Source organism: Mixophyes fleayi, chromosome 1 (assembly GCF_038048845.1).
Source record: "Mixophyes fleayi isolate aMixFle1 chromosome 1, aMixFle1.hap1, whole genome shotgun sequence".
NCBI classification, from domain to species: Eukaryota; Metazoa; Chordata; class Amphibia; order Anura; family Limnodynastidae; genus Mixophyes; species Mixophyes fleayi.
Genome location: NC_134402.1, coordinates 176,729,693 through 176,735,704, shown reverse-complemented (window position 1 = coordinate 176,735,704; position 6,012 = coordinate 176,729,693).

The window sequence follows — 6,012 nt, the reverse complement described above, 5'->3', positions numbered from 1 at the left end:
GCTGCAGAAAAAAAAAAAATCTGTGAAGGCTTACTTTAAAGAGACAATAAAAGTAATGTATGAGCTGAAATTTTTTTTACATTTATTTAGAATAATGCATCTATAAATGCTCATTCCCCTACATACTGCACATGATCAGTGTAAAAGGGCTGGTTATACCTGTGGAAGGGGAGGGGGGAGCGGCATTGCTTTTTTAGGCCCGATATCCCTAGGGAGTTCTACCCCATGCTTACTGGCCTAGGGTTGGTTTGGCATCATGGCAGGGTGTCCCACACTGCAGGTTTCCGTGCTATAATGCCACTAGCCCTGGCTAGCAAAGCCTAGTGCTGTTACTAATAAATTCAGGGAGGACCCATGCTTTTTGTCGCCCAATTTTGCAAGTACCAATCAAGGCTGGCAGCACTAGGGTTGGTTAAGTTGTTTGTAGTGGGACACACTGTTTGTTTGTTTTTTAATTGTTATTTATTTCATTTATTTTTACTACTGCAAGGACCATGCTCATAGTTGTCATCATCAGCGCGTATCTTGTACTTTGGGGGATGTAGCCGCAACAGATATATCTCCTAGAGGCGTATATGTGTTCTCCCCGTGTTTGCGTGGGTTTCCTCCGGGTGCTCCAGTTTCCTCCCACACTCCAAAAACATACTGGTAGGTTAATTGGCTGCTAACAAATTGACCCTAGTCTGTCTGTCTGTCTTTGTGTGTGTGTTAGGGAATTTAGACTATAAGCCCCAATGGGGCAGGGACTGATGTGAATGAGTTCTCTGTACAGCGCTGCGGAATTAGTGGCGCTATATAAATAAATGGTGATGATGATGATGATGATGATGATGATGATGATGATATGTGGCTACTTACCCTACAGCATATTTTGGAAGAGCGCTAACAGGCCCTTATTTTACTAGACTCGCTCACTCCCTCCGTTGTTCCGGTCTCTAAGCGTAGAGAGGTACAAGGGGGAGATATGTCTTGAGCTGAGAGCATGCACAGATTGAAAAAGCGCTTTTTGCTCTTATGGATTGGACTTACGTCCGACTCTACATGGGCTCCCCAGTCAGTAAGTTACCTGTTGCACAATCGATATAACTCTGTCTGGCCAGCATAAAGAATATGCCACAGAGGCTAACATGTAGTCACTATTTTGTTGCAATTTAAAATAACCATGTTTGACTTTCATGGCATATGTCATATGAACTATTTTTTGGTCTTCAACAGAAATGAATGGTTCCTGTTTGCAGCTGGCTACAAAGTATCCATTGAGCTAGCACTTTTGAGCACATAATGAATGTATACAAAGAAACATTTGCAGTGGCTTAGAATGTAAATTGATGTTAAAAGAGATTTTTAATTAATAGTAGGCAATCCTAGTATTTAAGTATCCTGTTACAGCCTTACCTAGAAATTAAAACGAAAAGGTTAACAGAGATGTGCATATTCAGTATCATTCTTTAAGACTTTAGTTTATAACATTCTCTTAGGTCTATAGAAAATAAAGCTAGTTGGTAACTAAATCTACCAGGCCCTTTAGTCAATTACCTTGTGTCTGTGTAGGGATGCACTGTCAATAAAATGTATCATTTCTGTTGCTGATTAAATAGCTGCAAAGCTTCATTTCGTGTTCTGAAGCATCTCAAACTAAATTTATGTCACATCCCGGCTCCAGTATGGACGAGAGCCATCTCTGAACGGATGTGCATTTAATCTGGCAGCGAGAGAATGACTGGCATTCAATACAACTGCCAGGACTTTGGCATATCATTAATAGGACAACCTGCTACAATGAAAGCCTTCCACACCTACCAGATGTGCGGCTGGAACCCTTGCCAACATTTCACACAATACTGTGATGCAATGCACTATATAACCCAGTAATGGCCACTGCCATCAGTGTTTATGAATGTCATTTCTCTCTAGCAATTGTTGGATTTATTTATTTATTTATTTATTTTAATTCATACAAATTAAATTGTTTGCCTTATTCCTGTTTGTTGATATCGTTGTATAGGAAATAAATAAAAGTTTTGTAAAGCTGTATTATAATGATTCATTGTCTTCACAGGACTTAATCTAAAACTAGTCTTTGGTATTTCTGACTCGCGTTACTTTGCTAAATACAGTCTACTACCTAGTTCGGGCAAAAGATAGTTGTCGGTGATTCAGTAACACGTTGGACAATGTAATTTGACATTGACACAATGACCCGTTGACACCTAAGTCCTGCAAAAAGAATACACTGGTTTTCATTTAATCCAAACCGTTGGTCTTTCCTCTCCTGCCCTCCATCGGATAGCTAAGCACATGTATTTTCTGGAGCAGACAATATATCACAGCAAATAAAGTATTCGAACAGATATCCCGTCCCATCTCTTTGCTGTTACGAAATTATTTCTCATTTAAATGAAATGCAAGAAAGTCATATATTTCCCACACTATGTGCTTTGTCATATATTTCATAAAGTATATATTGTGCAGATGTAATTGAAAATGGTTGCCTTATGAGAACTCTATTTTAAGGGGGTACTTGAATCTATTTTGCTCGCATCCATTATCTAGCAACATAGGTCAGGAGTCTCATTTTACAATAAATTAACATGAAAGTACAGTATGAAATGACCCATTACTACTGTATATAACTTACTTGTTACTACATGTAACTGTGTCATGTCTGGTCATAAATTGGATTAAGGGCTTTAGTTTATACAATGTATACTGTAAATGCAGAATGCCTGCTGTTAAATTAAACTGATATGTATTCCTGTTGCACATTTATTCTGGGGTCGGTGTCCCAGCCAATGTATTGTGTCCTACACTGCTTGGCATTTATGTCACAATGCTCACTGTAATGACTGTTCATTAATTAGGCAATGGTTGATCAAGTAATAAGGGAAAAAATCTGCTCAACCCATCCTGCCCTGCAGCCCCTGTGGGGTTTTCCTGTCTGTCTCTACTGTGTGGATTCATAGAGGTAAGAAACGGGTGCATTCACTTTGATGTGGCTATTAGGATGGTAATTAAGTGGGATTCTAGGTAGGAACATATCCTCTGTCATGGCTACTGCATGTAATTGGTTTAGTGCACGTTACGTTTAGCCCATTGTTACACTATCTTATAATCACTTGTGTTAATTTAGCATATTCATAACGGTGGTGCTGTATGTGAAAGGATACTGTACTGTAGACGAACATATGCAGTACACCAGCTACAGTTTTATTATACAGCAGCTCCTTATCCCCGTATTTCATACCGCTGTATTAAATTACTAAGACATGAACTAAGGTGCGCGGCGCAATAATATAATATAAAGAAATTTATTGTCACTTATCTTATTATTGGGGGACATTAAAATTATATTGCATGCTTAGCATTTGAAAAAATCAGTGCAGAGAAATCATTATGTTACGAATATGAAACACGTCTGCCATTATACATATAAAAAAGCATTTGGGTAAAGCAAAAAAGGCATGATGCTTTATAACAGTTGTATATTTTTATTCCAATGTCATAATCCAATATAAATAAAATTAAGTTTAATAAATGATGATGTGAATGTTCATTTTAGCAATAGCTTGTGACAGCTCAATTGTATTACTGGTGAAAGTAACTACAATGAGAATGCCCAACATGAGTTCTTATTATTGTTTATATATAGCCTTTCAGTGCACCACTGGTTAATACATGAATCATTTAGCACATAAACTGTTTCCCTTGAGTATGCATAGCTCATTATTCCCCAAGTGGCGGAAAGAGGAAAAGCAATTTGTCTTGGTGCGTTTTATAGTATTGTCCTCCATTGCCTGATCGATTTGATGAATGTATGTAGTCCAGAGTGCTTTGTACAAAGAATTGGAATCCTAGTGCTCCGAGGAGCACTAGAGTTGACACTGAGAAAATAATACTAATAATAGTTTAACATTATGTAACACTGAGATAATAATATAAATAGTACTAATAATGGTAGTGATAGAGATACCCATATTAGTGTGTGTGTGTGTGTGTGTGTGTGTGTGTGTGTGTGTGTGTGTGTGTGTGTGTGTGTGTGTGTGTGTGTGTGTGTCAGAAAAAATATATATCAGAAGAAAAAAAATATTTTTATACATAGTAATATATATTGCACTTTATATAAATATTAATTGTATATATGTGTGTACGTGTGGAAGAGGTGTTATACTGCAATGAATACAGTTTGGAATTTATAAGAGGTGTATGCAATTATTTTACTATTTCATTAAGAAGGCAGAGAAGATAAATGTATGTGATTAGCATTTAATACCAGTGTTATTACATTGTTTACTCTCCTCAACAGTTGTATCTCCCCCTTTCCCCGTGCTGTTTGCCAGTTCCATATGCCATAAAGTGCTTGTAATTGCGTCTGAGCCTGAATTCCATTCTGACGTATTCATCTGCCATCCGCTCCGTAGAAACAGAATAGGCTCATTGTGGGACGAGTGTACGGAGTAATTGATGCCAAATCTCTATGAATGGGGAAGGAGTACACGCAGACAGTCAGGTTAGAAAGAAGTGCAGCTTAACAATGGAGTTAATTTATCAGAAACAAAACAAAGCACATTAAGGAAATAAAAGAATCCAAAATGGGGCAATTACACCAAAAGTGTACTAAACTACTTATTCTTGGTATGTGTTGGTAAATATGTACACTGTAGTACTGCACTGAGCAACTTTACAGCAATACATAATAATTATACTTAAGTCATATTTACAGAGCAGTACATGGCCAGTATAATCTTATATTATTTAAAATTGCAGGCTCAATATGATATATCTTCATTAGCATTAGATTTTCTCTTTTCTAGTACACAAATAAGCATAATTCAATTATTATGGCTTCATTCAATAACAGAGGACAGTAACGAGATTTCATGCATTTCCTGTGTAATTACGTTTATGTTATCTATGGCTTAATATATATGTATTTATGTACAGCCTGAAAAATAAATGTAAGAATTCATTTGGCCCTCTATTACTACCATGCTACTACCTGGTGACTCTGCCCCTTATATGTTTTTATTGAATAATGATATTCACTCTTATTGCTACACATATCCAGAATTCCATAGTATTTGACATGTTCATTAACTATCAGATAACAGAATAAGACGAGCATCCTATAACCCATTATGAGCCAACAGATGAGAAAACATTTCCTTTTCCACTTCGGTTGCTGCCTGCACGGTCAAGCTTTAACTGACAACAGCGCCTCTGCTGGTCTTGTCAGGTGACAGTCAATGCTAAGTGGTATTATTTTAATATTCTGCAATAACAACATGATAGGTGCATTACATAATTGGTTAAAATTAAGTAAACCCCAAGTTCACAATTACTTTAGTAAATATCGTCATGTCTTAGCGTTTAAGTTAATTTTTTTCATATGTGGGGAAGTGTGAAATATTATTTTGAAGAACCCACTCTCCCCTAAATCCTCACATGACCATTAATCAAAATAAACATAGAACAAAATATGTCCCTTTGCCATATCTACCTCTTAATCCTTATAGTAATTCGGGAAAGCTGCATTACACAATGCTTCTATTAATCCCTACTCACAGCAAATATCATTCCTGACCTACTAGGTTCATTTTCCACTCAATATATACAGTATCACTTTAGGATTATTGCAAGACACTCGGGAGGAGGGGGGACCACGGACACAGAGACACATGACCCTGGTAAGTGTGCTTGTTAAATATGTAAGACATTCAAGTAAAAATTAACCAAGGGGAAGTGTTTGCTTGTTTACAGGAGATCTATTAATCCAGTGAAGGGTTTCAAATGCTTATAAGTGAAGTGACCTAATTTTGGCACCGATGCATTGTTTAGCGCAAAGTCTGTGAGTCCACTGCAAAGGTGACAGCTAGCAGTGACTCTGGAATGGCCTTTGCCAGCACAGGTCTTTAATACACCCCCTCCTCATTTATAGTCACTAATCAATAAATTCGTTGTTTCAGCAGCACACTAGTGCTTGGCAACATACGCCTTCTGTCCCCCTCCCAACCA